Source organism: Taudactylus pleione, unplaced genomic scaffold (genome assembly GCF_031769625.1).
Source record: "Taudactylus pleione unplaced genomic scaffold, aTauple2 ptg000114l, whole genome shotgun sequence".
Lineage (NCBI taxonomy): Eukaryota > Metazoa > Chordata > Amphibia > Anura > Myobatrachidae > Taudactylus > Taudactylus pleione.
Window position 1 is genome coordinate 8,939,072 of NW_028284516.1, and position 14,935 is coordinate 8,954,006.

The window sequence follows — 14,935 nt, forward strand, 5'->3', positions numbered from 1 at the left end:
GACACAGGCTGCCACCTACTAGGTGAAGACGTCGAAGCCCTGGTAGGTTGGTGCCCAGCAGGCAAATACGCCAAAGCCCTGGTGGGTTGGCATCTGCCAGGCAAAAACTCTGAAGCCCTGGTGTGCTGGCGCCCGCCAGGTGAAGTTGCCGAAGCCCTGGTGGGTGGGCGCCCGACAGGCAAAGACGCCATAAGTCCTAGTGAGCAGCAGCCATGAAAAAGAGCTGACACAGGCTGTCATCCACTAGGTGAAGATGTTGAAGCCCTGGCGGGTTGGCGCCCACCAGACGAAGACGCAGAAAGTCCTAGTGGGAGGCAGCTATGAAAAAGAGCTAACACAGGCTGCCACCCACTAGGTGAAGACGTGAAAGCCCTGGTGGGTTGGCGCCCACCAGGTGAAGACGCCGAAGCCCTGGTGGGTTGGCACCTACCAGTCAGAGACACCAGAAGTTCTACTGGGAGGCAGCCACGAAACAGAGCTAACACAGGATGTCCACCCACTAGGCGAAGATACCAAAGCCCTGGCGGTTGGCGCCCACCAGGCAAAGATGACAGAAGTCCTAGTGGGAGGAGTCATGAAAAATAGCTGACACAGGCTGCCGCCAACTAGGTTAAGATGTTGAAGCCCTGGTGGGCTGGCGCCCGCCAGGTGAAGACGCCGAAGCCCTAGCGGGTTGGTGCCCACCAGGTGAAGATGCCAGAAGCTACAGAAAAAAGGACCATCCCCAGGGCATCACACGAAAAAGGGAAAAAAAAATAATTATTTTGGGGTGAGCTTTTGGAAGTGGGGCCCCCGGGGTTGTTCTGGCTGGACCTTTCTCATGGCATCACCACTTAATTCGCATAGAATATTTTTTCACTTCTCTAATCGTTTGTATATTATTTATGTCATTTAAATTCTTTTACATTTCATTAACACTTATTGATTTATCTTTACACATCTATCCTTTACACTTCACTATCACCTTTTTTCCCTTTTTCGTGTGATGCCCTGGGGATGGTCCTTGGTTGGAATTTTTTGGGGTGCCTTGCTTCTCGGACGTGAACCCCTTAATGTTAGGGACGCTGGTACAGAGGAGCCTTGACGTTGGCCCAGCGCTTATTCATATATTTGCAAATGTATGTAACCAATACCTCTGAATTTCTATTATTATGTAGGATTCAAGTATTTTTTATTTATCTGCAGTGTGCTGGAGGGCAAATTCCTTTTTTCTGTGTTCAGTGTAAACCCCGCCCTTTGGAAGCACCTGCAGTATGTCATTAAGCTGATTGAGCAACTACCATATTTTTTGCTTGCTGTTTGGAGGCATGAAGGGTGTCAGCATTAGGAGGAGGTGCTGATCCTTATAGTGCCATGTGGAGGTTTTTTGGGGTACCTCCAAGGTAAGTTAGCTCTCACTTCATACATGTACTGTTATCATGCAGTACACCAATTTGGAATTATATGACCCAGAGTGGGTGCTACAATTATGTAGCAATAATTATTTTGGGGTGAGCGTTTGGGAGTGGGGCCCCCGGGATTGTTCTGGCTGGACCTTTCTCATGGCATCACCACTTAATTCACATAGAATAATTTTTCACTTCTCTAATCGTTTGTATTTTGTCATTTTAATTCTTTTACATTTCATTAACACTTATTGATTTATCTTTACACCCTTTTTCGTGTGATGCCCTGGGGATGGTCCTTGGCTGGAATTTTTTGGGGTGCCTTGCTTCTCGGACGTGAACCCCTTAATGTTAGGGATGCTGGTATAGAGGAGCCTTGATGTTGGCCCAGCGCTTATTCATATATTTGCAAATGTATGTAACCAATACCTCTGAATTTCTATTATTATGTAGGATTCAAGTATTTTTGATTTATCTGCAGTGTGCTGGAGCGCAAATTCCTTTTTTCTGTAGCTCAGTGTAAACCGCGCCTTTTACAAGCACCTGCAGTATGTCATTAAGCTGAATGAACTACCATATTTTTTGCTTGAAGATGCCAGAAGTCCTAGTGGGAGGAGTCATGAAAGATAGCTGACACAGGCTGCCGCCAACTAGGTGAAGACGTTGAAGCCCTGGTGGGCTGGTGCCCACCAGGCAAAGACGCCGAAGCCCTAACGGGTTGGTGCCCAATAGGTGAAGATGTTGAAGCCCTGGCGTGTTGGCGCCAGGTGCAGATGCAGAACTCCTAGTGGACGGCAGCCAAGTTAAAGAGCTGACAAAGGCTGCTGCCTACTAGGTGAAGATGCCAAAGCCCTGGTGGGTTGGTGCCCGCCAGGTGAATATGCAGAAGCCCTTGCGGGTTGGCATCTGCCAGGCCAAAACGCTGGAAGTCCTAGTGGCAGGCAGCCATGAAAAGGAGTTGACACAGGCTGCCGCCCACTAGGTGAAGATGTTGAAGCCCTGGAGTGTTGAGGCCCGCCAGGCGAAGACACCAGAAGTCCTAATGGGAGGCAAACAATGCAAAAGAGCCCGCACAGGCTGCCGCCCACTAGGTGAAGACACCAAAGCCCTGGCGGGTCGGTGCTCATCAGGTGAAGATGCCGGAAGTCCTAGTGGGAGGCAGCCACGAAAAAGAGCTGACACAGGCTGCCTCCCACTAGGTGAAGACGTCGAAGCCCTGGCAGGGTGCCCACCAGGCAAATATGCCAAAGCCCTGGTGGGTTGGCATCTGCCAGGCACAAACGCTGAATCCCTGGTGGGTTGGCGCCGGCCAGGCAAAGTCGCCGAAGCCCTAGTGGGTTGGCGCCCACCAAGCTAAGAGGCCTAAGCCCTGGGGTGGTGGTGGCCATGTAATAGAGCTTAAAGGCTGCAGTCCCCCAAGTGAAGACCTGTAAAATAAAATATTACAATATTAAAGTGCGTTGTGTTATTTTAATATTTTTTTTATAGGTGGACTACAGGTGGCAGTGGGCCCTAATGCCCAGCATGCTGGTTCTTGTGGTTTTCCAAGTACTAGCATGCAGGGAGACGTGCTCGGACCTATAGTTCACCTGCAAAAGATAATATTCTTTAAAATGCACCACATCACACAATCAACCTGGCACCCACCGCCCAGTGGTGCTGGGGATAGCCCCGGGCTTCCAGCCTAGGCCTGGAGAGCCCTGTGGAGGGGGACCCCTTTATTGGGGGGTCCCCAGCTGCTCAGGGATCCCCAGCCTGGACTGACTAGTGGTCAGAGTTGATGCTGTGGCTGGGGAGCCCGGTGAAAGGGCTCTCTTGGCTGTGGCATTAGCCCCCTGTTAGAAATAGTCTGGTGCTGGTCCTGGAGAATACAGGGGGACCCTACTCATTTTTTTCACCTGTATTTCCAGAACCAGGAATGGATCAGACCCCAGTGCTGGTTGCACAACTTACGGGGGACCCCTACGTCATTTGTCTCACGTATTTTGGCAACCAGGGCTGGTTCTGACTAGCCCGGTGCTGGTTGTGCTTAAATACAGGGGAACCTATGTCATTTGTCCCCTGCATTTAAGCACAACCAGGACTGGCTGCCTGTGTTTAAAAAAAAAAAAACTGTAAAAAAATGGTGTAGCCCCACCCCCCAAAAAACAACCAGCACTAGGCTTTGGAGCCCCAGTACTGGTTGTGTTAAATACAGGGGACAAACGACATAGGGGTCCCCCGTATTAAGCACAACTAGCACCAGGCTTTTCAGAACCTGTCCTGGTTGCCAAAATACGGGGGACAAATGATGTAGGGGTCCCCCGTATTAAGCGCAACCAGCACAGGGCTCTGAGACAGTCCTGGTTCTGGAAATACAGGGGGAAACAATGTATATGGTCCCCCCTGTATTTCCCAGACCACCAGACTCCTTCTAGCGGGGGGGGCGGTGATGCCACAGCCAGAGGAGCCCTTTCACAGGGCCCCCCAGCCACAGCATCATCCCTGACCGCTAGTCAGCCCAGGCCAGGGATCCCTGGGGAGTTGAAGACCCCCCTAATAAAGGGGTCCCCCTCCTCAGGGCACCCCAGGCCCAGGCTGACAGCCCGGGGCTATCCCCGGCATCTCTGGGCTGTGGGTGCCGGGTTGATTGTTGATTATGTAAAGTGTGGTGCATATGAAAATATAAATATTGTCTTTTGCTGTGGAACTACAGTTCCCAGCAAGCCTCCCCCGCATGCTGATACTTGGAAAATTACAAGTATCAGCGAGCGGGGCATTACGGGCTTGCTGGTACTTTCAGTTTCACAGCAAAATCAATGTTAAAATTAGGGGTGTGCACCGGCCACTTTTCGTGTTTTGGTTTTGGATCTGGATCTTTCTTCGTGTTTTGGATCTGGATTGGTTTTGCCAAAACCACCCTTCCGTGTTTTGGGTTCTGGGTTTTGTGTTTTGGATCTGTATTTTTTTTTAAAAAAAGCATAACAACAGCTAAAATCACAGAATTTGTGGGTTTTTCTGCTCCTATGCTATTATTAACCTCAATAACCTTAATTTCCACTAATTTCCAGTCTATTCTGAACACCTCACACCTCACAATAGTGTTTTTATGTCCAAAAGGTTGCACCGAGGTAGCTGGATGACTATGCTAAGCGACACGAGTGGCCGGCACAAACACGTGGCCCATCTAGGAGTGACACTGCAGTGGCGGACAGGATGGCAGTTTGAAAAACTAGGCCCCAAACAGTACATAATGCAAAGAAAAAAAAGAGGTGCAAAAATGGAATTGTCCTTGGGCCCTCCCACCCACCCTTATGTTGTATAAACAGGACATGCACACTTTAACAAACCAATCATTTCAGCGCCAGGGTCTGCCACACGACTGTGGCTGAAATGATTGGTTCATTTGGGCCCCCACAAAACAAGCTGGCAAATTAATCTGGCCCTGCACAAACTGGCTCTACGGAGGCAAGATGTCATCCTCATCCTCCTCATCCACCGATTCCTCACCCTCTTCAGTGTTGTGTACATCCTCATCCTCACAGAGTATTAATTCGTCCCCGCTGGAATCCACCACCACAGGTCCCTCTGTACATTCTGGAGGCTGGTCTCCCTGGAAGAGTTGATAATTAATTTTTATGAACATCATCTTCTCCACATTTTGTGGAAGCAACCTCCATCGCCTTTCGCTGACAAGGTTCCTGGCTGCACTAAACACTCTTTCGGAGTACACACTGGAGGGGGGCAACTCAGGTAAAATAAAGCCAGTTTGTACAGGGGGCTCCAAATTGCCGCTTTTTCCTGCCAGTACAGGTACGGACTGTCTGACATGCCTACTTGGATGCTGTCACCGATGTAATCCTTTAACAGACAGACGCTGCTGCTTTGAGGATGCAGGTGCGGCTACAGCCCACACAATTCACAAAGACAGAAAAAAAAAGAAGAATTTTTTTATTGTTTGTGGAGCGCACTTTGAGGGTTACCCCACCCTTTAACAGACAGATGCACGCTTGTCGCTGCTGTTTTGAGGATGCAGATGCGGCTACAGCCCACACATTTCACAAAGACAGAAAAAAAAAGAAGAATTTTTTATTTTGTTTGGAGTGCACTTTGGGGGTTACAGCACCCTTTAATGGACAAGCCAGCCGGCCCTTTACTTATGACACAGGCGCACGCAGTCACTGAATTTTTCGGGCCACCCAAAGCGTCTCCTGCACGCTCCTGTCGCTTTACAGAAAATTCTGTACCACCAAGTTTACTGTGTGAGCAAAACATGGGACGTGCTGGAATTTGCCCAGATGTAATGCCCACACAATATTGGTGGCGTTGTCAGATATCACAAATCCCCAGGAGAGTCTAAGTGGGGTAAGCCACTGGGCGATGATTTCCTTTAGTTTCTCTAAGAGGTTGTCGGCGGTGTGCCTCTTACTGAAACCGGTGATACACAGCGTAGCGTGCCTTGGAACGAGCTGGCGTTTCTGAGATGCTGCTACTGGTGACGCTGCTGTTGTTGCTGCGTAAGGTGATACATTTACCCAGTGGGCTGTCACAGTCATATAGTCCTTAGTCTGCCCTGTTCCACTTGTCCACATGTCCGTGGTTAAGTGGACATTGGGTACAACCACATTTTTCAGGACACTGAGGACACTTTTTCTGACGTTTCTGTACAGTCTCGGTATCGCCTGCATAGTGAAGTGGAATCTAGACGGGATTTGGAACCGGGGACACACTACCTCCATCAATTGTCTAAATCCCACTGCACTTATGGCGGATACCGGACGCACGTCTAACACCAACATAGCAGTCAAGGCCTCAGTTATACGTTTTGCTTCAGGATGACTGCTGTCGTACTTCATCCTCCTCGCTAAGGACGGTTGGAGGGTCAATTGTTTAGTAAAAGTAGTGGTACTACTTCCTCTCTGGGATGATGAACAACTCCCAGCAGCAGCAACAGCACTAGGAGGAAGTGGTTCTTGATCTTTCCCTATTTTATTTTTTTCGGAGAAAGTTTGGTCCTCCATTTATGTTATATTGATATATACGTGTGGCTAAGGCGCACACAAACACAGAAAATAATTTTTTATTTTTGTTGGAGACTAGTGCACTTTGTGGGTTACACCACCCTTGAAGAAATGAGCCAGCCGGCCTTTTACTTATGGGACACAGGCGCACGCTTGGCGCTGCTCCTTTGTTGATGCAGGTGCAGCCACAGTGCACACAATTCACAAACACAGAAAATATTTTTTTATTTTGTTTGGAGTGCCCTTTGGGGGTTACAGCACCCTTTAACGGACAAGCCAGCCGGCCCTTTATTTATGGGACACAGGTGCACGCTTGGCACTACTTTGTTGATGCACGTGCGGCTACTACGCGCACAATTCACAAACACAGAAAATATTTTTTAAATTTGTTTGGAGTGTACTTTGGGGGTTACAGCACCCTTTAACAGTCAAGCCAGCCGGCCCTTTACTTATGACACAGGCGCACGCTTGGCACTACTTTGTTGATGCACGTGCGGCTACTGCGCACACAATTCACAAACACATAAAATATTTTTTTATTTTGTTTGGAGTGTACTTTGGGGGTTACAGCACCCTTAACGGACAAGCCAGCTGGCCCTTTACTAATGGGACACAGGCGCACGCTTGGTGCTGCTCCTTTGTTGATGCACGTGCAGCCACAGTGCACACAATTCACAAACACAGAAAAAAATATATATTTTTTTGCACTTGGGGGGAGCACCCCTGATGGACAGAGCACCCCCTGGACTGGGACACTGCACAGGACTTTGGAGTGGACACAGCCCCTATGGACAACTGACTGCACAACACAGTCCAGCCAGCCCCTATGGACTTTGAAGGAGTGGACACAGCCCCTATGGAAAACAGCAGCACAGCGCAGCACAGCACAGCACAGCACAACACTACACTACACTACACTACACTACACAGCCCAGCCAGCCCTCACTTCCACCCTCCCTCTTCACTGTCCACAGCCGAGTGAGAAAATGGCGCCGACGCGGGTACCTTTTATAGGATCCAAAACCCGCGAGACCCGGAAGGCGGGATGATGACGTTTTGCCTCGATTTCAGATCCAAGTCAGGCGGGAAAAGTCGAGCCTGACTCGGATCGGCCTCGGATCGGGGTGGCTGGGGGGGTTCGGATTTCAGAAATCCGAACCCGCTCACCCCTAATTAAAATAAACACACAACACACTGTAGAAAAGTACAATTTTATTAAAATATACATGCACACACACATGTACTCACGAAGAGGACAGATGAGGATGAAGAGGACAGGTGAGTATGACATTTTTTATTACAGGTACACCATTGGATTACCTACTGGAGAAGAGGACAGATTGGCTTCAGGGTTACCTAGGTGAGTATGTGAGATAGTGTGTATGCATGTGTGAGTACATGTGTGTGTGCATGTATGTTTTAATAAAATTATACTTTTCTACGGTGTGTTGTGTGTTTATTTTAATATTGCTTTTGCTGTGGAACTAAAAGCACCAGCAAGCCCGTAATGCCCTGCTTGCTGATACTTGTAATTTTCCAAGTACCAGCATGTGGGGGAGGCTTGTTGGGAACTGTAGTTCCACAGCAAAAGACAATATTTATATTTTCATATGCACCACACAACACAAATCAACCCGCACCCACCGCCCAGGGTGCTGGGGATAGCCCCGGGCTATACGCTTGGGCCTGGGTGCCCTGAGGAGGGGGACCCCTTTATTGGGGGGGGGGCCCAACTCCCAAAGGATCCCCGGCCTGGGCTGACTAGTAGTCAGAGGTGATGCTGTGGCTGGGGGGCCCGGTTAAGGGCTCACCTGGCTGTGGCATCACCTCCCCCACTAGAAGGAGTCCGGTGCTGGTTCTGGGAAATACAGGGGGGCCCTATACATTTTTCTCCCCTGTATTTTCAGAACCAGGACCGGCTCAGAGCCCTGTACTGGTTGCGCTAAATACGGGGGACCCCTACGTCATTTGTCCCCTGTATTTATGCAACCAGGATAGGTTCTGAAAAGCTTGGTGCTGGTTGTGCCTAATACAGGGAACCCCTACATCGTTTGTCCCTTGTATTTAGCACAACCAGTACTGGGGCTCCAAAGCCCGGTGCTGGTTGTTTTCTGAGAGTCGGGGCTACGCCTTTTTTTTTTTTACACATTCAATTTTTAACAGATGCATAGATGGATCTCACTGCTGCATTCGTGCATCTGTGATTTATTGATTTGATCTACTCAGGTGCATATGCACTACCAGTGAGCCCTTTCATCGCCCACTGATTCCCCCCCTTTGAACTGCACCGCTGCTACTGCTCTGCACCACCACTGCTGCCGCTACCCCACATGCCTACAGCCATCTTGCACTCTGCACCTTCCAGACCAACCTCCTGTGTGCTTTCCCCTCTTCCACCTGCATTAGTGTGCCGTTTTATTGCCCTTCTCCCCTGCAGGTGACCCGGTTTGCTCATCCAAACAATGATAGTTAATATATTTTAAAAAAACTATGAAATTCCATAGTCAAAAAACCTTACGGTTTCACATGTCCCAATAAGGCTGCTTAGACATGATCTGAAAATTCACAAAACCTATTGATTTTCTGCCACTCAAACTTCAAAAGCAATGAAATTACGATCATTAAGGCTGACGCCTTAATGGACGTGTTCCTTGTGCAATACAGATATGGTAAAAAACCGTAAGGTTTTTGTCTATGGAATATATATATACTGTACACACACCGATAAGCCATAACATTAAAACCGGCTGCCTAATATTGTGTAGGTCCCCATCGTGCCATCGAAACAACTCTGACCCGTTGAGGCATGGACTCCACAAGACCTCTGAAGTTTTCCTGTGGTATCTGGCACCAGGATGTTAGCAGCAGATGTTTTAAGTCCACTGGCAGATGAAGTGAATAACTTTGATTATCTCATCACCAGTCAAGGGGTGGAATATATTAGGCAGCAAGTGAACATTCAGTTCTTGAAGATAATGAATTAGAAGCAAGTGATGGAAGGCCACGTCCCCTTTCAGCTAAAGCCACGTCCCCTTTCAGCTAAAGCCACGCCCCTTTTGTGGGTTCACATGGGGACTGTCTGGGCTGCCCCAGTCCGTCCCTGATTAGGTGAATAGTACTTACACACCTTTTAAGGATTTCATAAGAAGTTTTGTTGTTTATAAAGATTTGCTGATATATAAAGTGATCTCCATTTACTGGACTTTTGTAGCAGTGCCATTTTCTTCATTTCTTTTTTAGTTGTATAATAGTAATATGATGCTGATATATGCAAGGCTGGATTAAGGGGCACATGGGTCTGGGGCTGCAAAGGGCCTATTGTGAGAAGTGGAGGAGATGTGAAAAGTGCTATGGGGGTGTGGCCGGTGCCACGTTGGAGTGTATATCCCCTACATTATCAGCCCCAATTTCTCCCTAAATCATACTTGCCTACTGTCCCAGGAACCTGTGTGAGGCTCCCGATTTTTTGGGTACCCCACGGCACTATTTGGCTCCACACCCTGAATGTCTGCGATTCACGCCATTTCATTGTGAGGGGGTGGGGCCTAATGATGCGATTGTCCGCTCCTCTCCACATCACTGAGCCTCCTCCCGGGAAGCTCTATTTAAATGTCCGCAAGTATGCCCAGTAGTGAGAGGGGTTTGGTTCTCACCTGAATTGCCCACATTCCTGTGGGATCAGCTCCCTCCAAGGGAGGCTAGAGTGAAGCCTGTACAGTTTGCAGCAGCAAGGGAGATTTGGAACTCTGGGTTTTCACAGTTGCACAGGCCCAGATGCAGCTCATCACTGAGAGACAGAAAGGGTTTAAAACTCTCATACACCCAGTACTCTGGGCACTGACACTGGCCAGCAGCCAGTTTAGTAGGCCAAAGTTTCCTTAGTGCCAGGGACTGTTGAGATTGGCTGTGCTAGAAGAGCATGGAAGATTGGGGGTGCTGGGATGTTTACTTTCATCTGTTTATTTATGTAATGTGCCTGTGAGTCCAGGCCTAAGACTACCGCTATGAGCCGTATTCAATTAGCCACGATAAGTCAATTTCTGCAAAAAATCACCGGTGACGTCATTTCGCCATGCAAAAAGTTTCCTCCGTATTCAATTCCAATGATTTTTCGCTGGTGCGGAAACTCAATGCAATGGGACCTGCGATAAATTTTCGTCTATGGATAGGTGTCGAAATAAAGTGCAGAATTGGGGTTTTGAGGTGCAAAGCTATGGGAGCCCCCCTGCACCCTTGGGACAGTCCCCCAAAGGTAAACTGCATTAAAAAAAAGTTTTAAAAAGTCCTTAGATCACCCCAAAAAAGTACTTTCGTTTGGGGGGCGAAAAAGTCCAAAGTTGGGGGACAAACTAAAAAACTAGCGAAATAGACTCCAGGGGGCCCCCAAGTATGCCCCAGGTATTTTTAAGTTTGCAGGTGCTTGCGGCAGGTGGATTTTTTACGATTTTTAAAACTTCACTTTAACAACTTAAAAATATGCTTGCATCCATTTTCAGGTACCCCAAATTTGCTGGGACTAATTATTTTCTTCAAAAAAACCTGCAAAATGCTATTCTTCACCACTTCTGCAAAGGCGCTAAATAACAGCTATTGAGACCATTTAAGTACCCCAAATAACTTCAGCAGGGCTATTTGGGGGTAACTAGAGTGAACCCCAATGTCAATGCATCTTTCGGGGGGTGTCAGGCTGATTTCCCAAATCTGACAGCACTTTTCGCATATTACAGTTTCGCCGGGTCCCATTTTGCCTATTTTTTATTGAAAACAGGGATAAGTGGGGACGCGCGCGATACTTTTTCACATTGAAAACCAGCAATGTCAGCGAAAAGTACTGTACGCCATGTGAAAAGTACGGGACTTTTCGCGGCTAATGGAATATGCCCCTATGTATGCAGTATCTGCTGCCATTAAAGGCACTGCTTTGGCGAGTACCTGCTTGACATGAGGCCTTATTTCTATACCCTGTGTAACATTTGGTGGCCCATACGGTGACCTGCACTGCTGTGTCGCAGCACAAACGCCAGACGCCTCTGGCGTAGCAAAGTAACTGAGAAGGCAGAACATTCGGTATACATGAGTACGGTTGGTGAACCAGAAAAACTGCAGTTATATTAAGGACTCTGTGAAACTTGCTGTGCACTGTGGGCCTGATTCAGAGCCGGACGCTCTGACAGAGCACTCGCTCTGAATCAGGGCCGGGTTTTTTTTTTATAGAACAGCCTCCTGGCCGCTTGCATAGCTGTGGATGACCACCCACGGCTACAGCGAGCGGCCAGGATGATAGTTGCGATGGTCAAGACCATCATGACCATTGGGCTTGTGACGAGACCCTTGTGGAAGGGTCTTGTGGCCGCAAGCCCCAGAGAGATTTCGGCTCTAACAGAGCTGGAATCTCTCCACTGACATCACTCGTGATGTCAGTGGGGCCACCCCCAAACGATAGGGGTTCTCATGGGAACGCCTCCATTTGGGCAGCCACCCCCCCAGCCTGCCCACCAAAGGGGGCGAGCTGTCACTCAGCATCGACAGCTCGCCCCCTTTGTTGCGAGACCCGGAGCGATGGAGTGCCCATCGCTCCGTCGTGCATGCGCACTGACCCACCATCGACCCAGTTGCGAGCGCACAGTGCTTGCGACCGGGTCTGAATCAGGCCCTGTGTGTGTACTGAGGAAAAAAATTACTTTCTTTTTTTTTTCTTACTGAGGTGCTTAAGACATGTCAAATGCTGTTGGTATATTCTCCAGGTGTTTCCAGGTGATTCAATGCTGTGTCATTAAAGTTTGCTGTTTTAACAGAGCCAGACTCACATATTGAGTTTTATTTAACCACTGCATTGCTGGGAAGAAGAAAAAAAAACAGTTTTCTTTTCCTGTGTGTTCAGGCCTAAGCCTATGTATGCTAAAATGCAGTATCTGCTGCCAATAAAGACACTGCTAGACTGAGAACCTGACTGACGTGAGTCCTTATTTCTACACCCCGTGTTACAGCCCTAAATATGTAAAGTTAGGAAAATTTGGTGAGGAAAATAGAAATACAATTTTAAGACCTATGATTTATGGCCGAGTCGTTGATCATCACACTGCTGTCATTATGATGGGCCTCTTTTTATGTGGAGTCCTGGAGCTGTAGACTCATCCACTCCTTTATTAATCTGGTCCTGGATATACACAAGTCTGCAGCAGTGACTACCTCCCCTTGTTTTATCTGGGTGAGATGAGACTGAATTGCAACTGGAGGCTTGGCTTCACTGTCAGAACACAAGCTGCAAACACACAAAGGAAATATATTAAAGTTAGTGGGCGGGATGTACTAAGCATGGCATCCACGATGCGGTTAATCCCACCTATCTTCAGGTAGATACTGCACGATAAGAGCTGTCCTTTGCATAGGCTTCGGTCAGGGGGACTTCTGGATTTAACATCCAGAAGTTCCTCTGCCGTCCTTATGCACAGAAGGGCGCGGGCCACAGGGGGTGATGGGATCCCTCCCAAGGAAGAGCGTCTTGATAAGAAGCCCATAGGCTTCTAAAGGGTAAAACCCCCAAAACACCATTTTAGGGGGTTTTACTACATTTTTGCTCACAGTACATCCCGTCCAATGGCCAGACTGCAGCTAATAAGTACCCAAGTGGTTTGAAGAACCTGAATAGCTCTTCGAAGCAGACACAAATATTAAATTTTTCTTTTTATTTCATCACTTGAAAAAAGAGATCAGACTTCCTCTCACCAATTGTGAACAAATGATTTTTTATTTCTGTAAAACGTGGGCTCCTTGCAGTATGAAGTTACTTTTATACTGTGTTTTGTACATTTGCATCCAGTTGTTCAGTCTTTACAGTTATCAATAGAGATGTGCACGGACCCCAGTGTTTCAGTTTTGATTTTGGTTCTAATTCATCATTGTATTTGGTTTTGGCAAAAGCACCCTCAAGTGTTTTAGTTCGGATTCAATTTTGGTTTGGTTTTGGGTTTCTTAAAAAGCAATGAAAATCAAGTAACAAAAAAATCGCTAAAAATCAATAAAAAATGACAAATCATGTCATTTTGACCTGTTTACATGCAATCCAAAACCCAAGTTAGTTTTTTAAACCCGAGTTCCGAACTGACTGCAGAACTGCACTAGGACGTGGTACAACTCGGAACCTTCTGAATAGGACTCATTTCCACTCGGAACACCTACGTTCTGGTGTGTTCGTCTTTCAGGAAAACCGAACCGCACTTCTCTAGTTATCATTATCAACATTGCACTTACACAGAAGAATACAGAAGAACAAAAGGAAAGTCATTCATCTTAGTATGGTGCACAGTCATAAAAAAAAAACATTTCTTAGATATGCATTAAGACATAGATCATTAATAAATAAAATACAGCAATATTTTAAAAAGGAAAAATAGTGTATCCAAAAGGTATGAAAAATAATTAAAAATAATTCTATATCAATCCTAACTGTGGGCTTGAATTATAGTTGTACGCTATTCCGTTGTTCACGGTATCAGTAAACTGCGCATGCATCTAAGTCGCAATGCGCATGTGTCAAGGTACATTACCAGAGTGGCTCACAGTGATTATTTACTCGCAGTGTGTTTGACAGCCAGGGAGTCTTTGGGGTAGGTAATGGGGAGTGGCGGCAAAGAACGCAGGCGTGTCGCGATAATTTCGGAAGCGTGTCACACCCTTCCACTGCGATCCCATATGCAAGGAATATAGTTCCAGTATCTCAATTGTCACATGCATTCTGCGGGACCATAGACTTACTCAGGACGGCGATAATCAAATGATCTGTGACCAATGCTGCGCCTTTGTTCGCAACTGATGCTTTGATTTTCAAAACCGCAGATGGGAGTCTCAGTACGTCTTCTGGTGGCTGCAACAAGTGCATATTTTTATATACAAAGAGAAAGGAATCAGTTTTTGGATACGGGTGCACTCAATCCCTCCTACAGGATTAAAATACTTTATCTTTATTAAATATACTTTAAAATTATTCGGGCTGTTTTAATTATCAATATTAATGCTATTTATTGCTCATTACTCGCACATTATTATTATATGCCAGTACTATTTATTGCTGACTTATATGCGATGCTTACACATCATTAACAATATACCCTAGAATAGGGCCCTATAAAGTGAAATATAAAAAGAGTTAATAATATAGGAATATAAAGGGATGATAAAACAAGAAATTTGTGAAAAAAGTAAAGTATATTTAAAAACAAGGCCATGTGCCATGTGCTGTCTTTATTTCTGGATGTATAGTATTATTTTGTGTGTGTTGTTGTTGTTTGTGTGAACTAAATAATAGTTCCAAGTGTTAATGACTCAATTACTGTGTTCTAGATATTATTAAATTAATGTGTTCCTTATGGAGAGCCTTAGTATATTATTGCTGCTTATTGATATAAACACTCTTTTGCCAAGAGCTGCTACATATTAATATACACAGTATCTATTATTCCATCAATTGTTGAAAATAGATACAACTGTTGCTAATATCCCACATCTGAAATTACAGCTGGTATTATGGAAAAGTGATCTAATTTATTTATG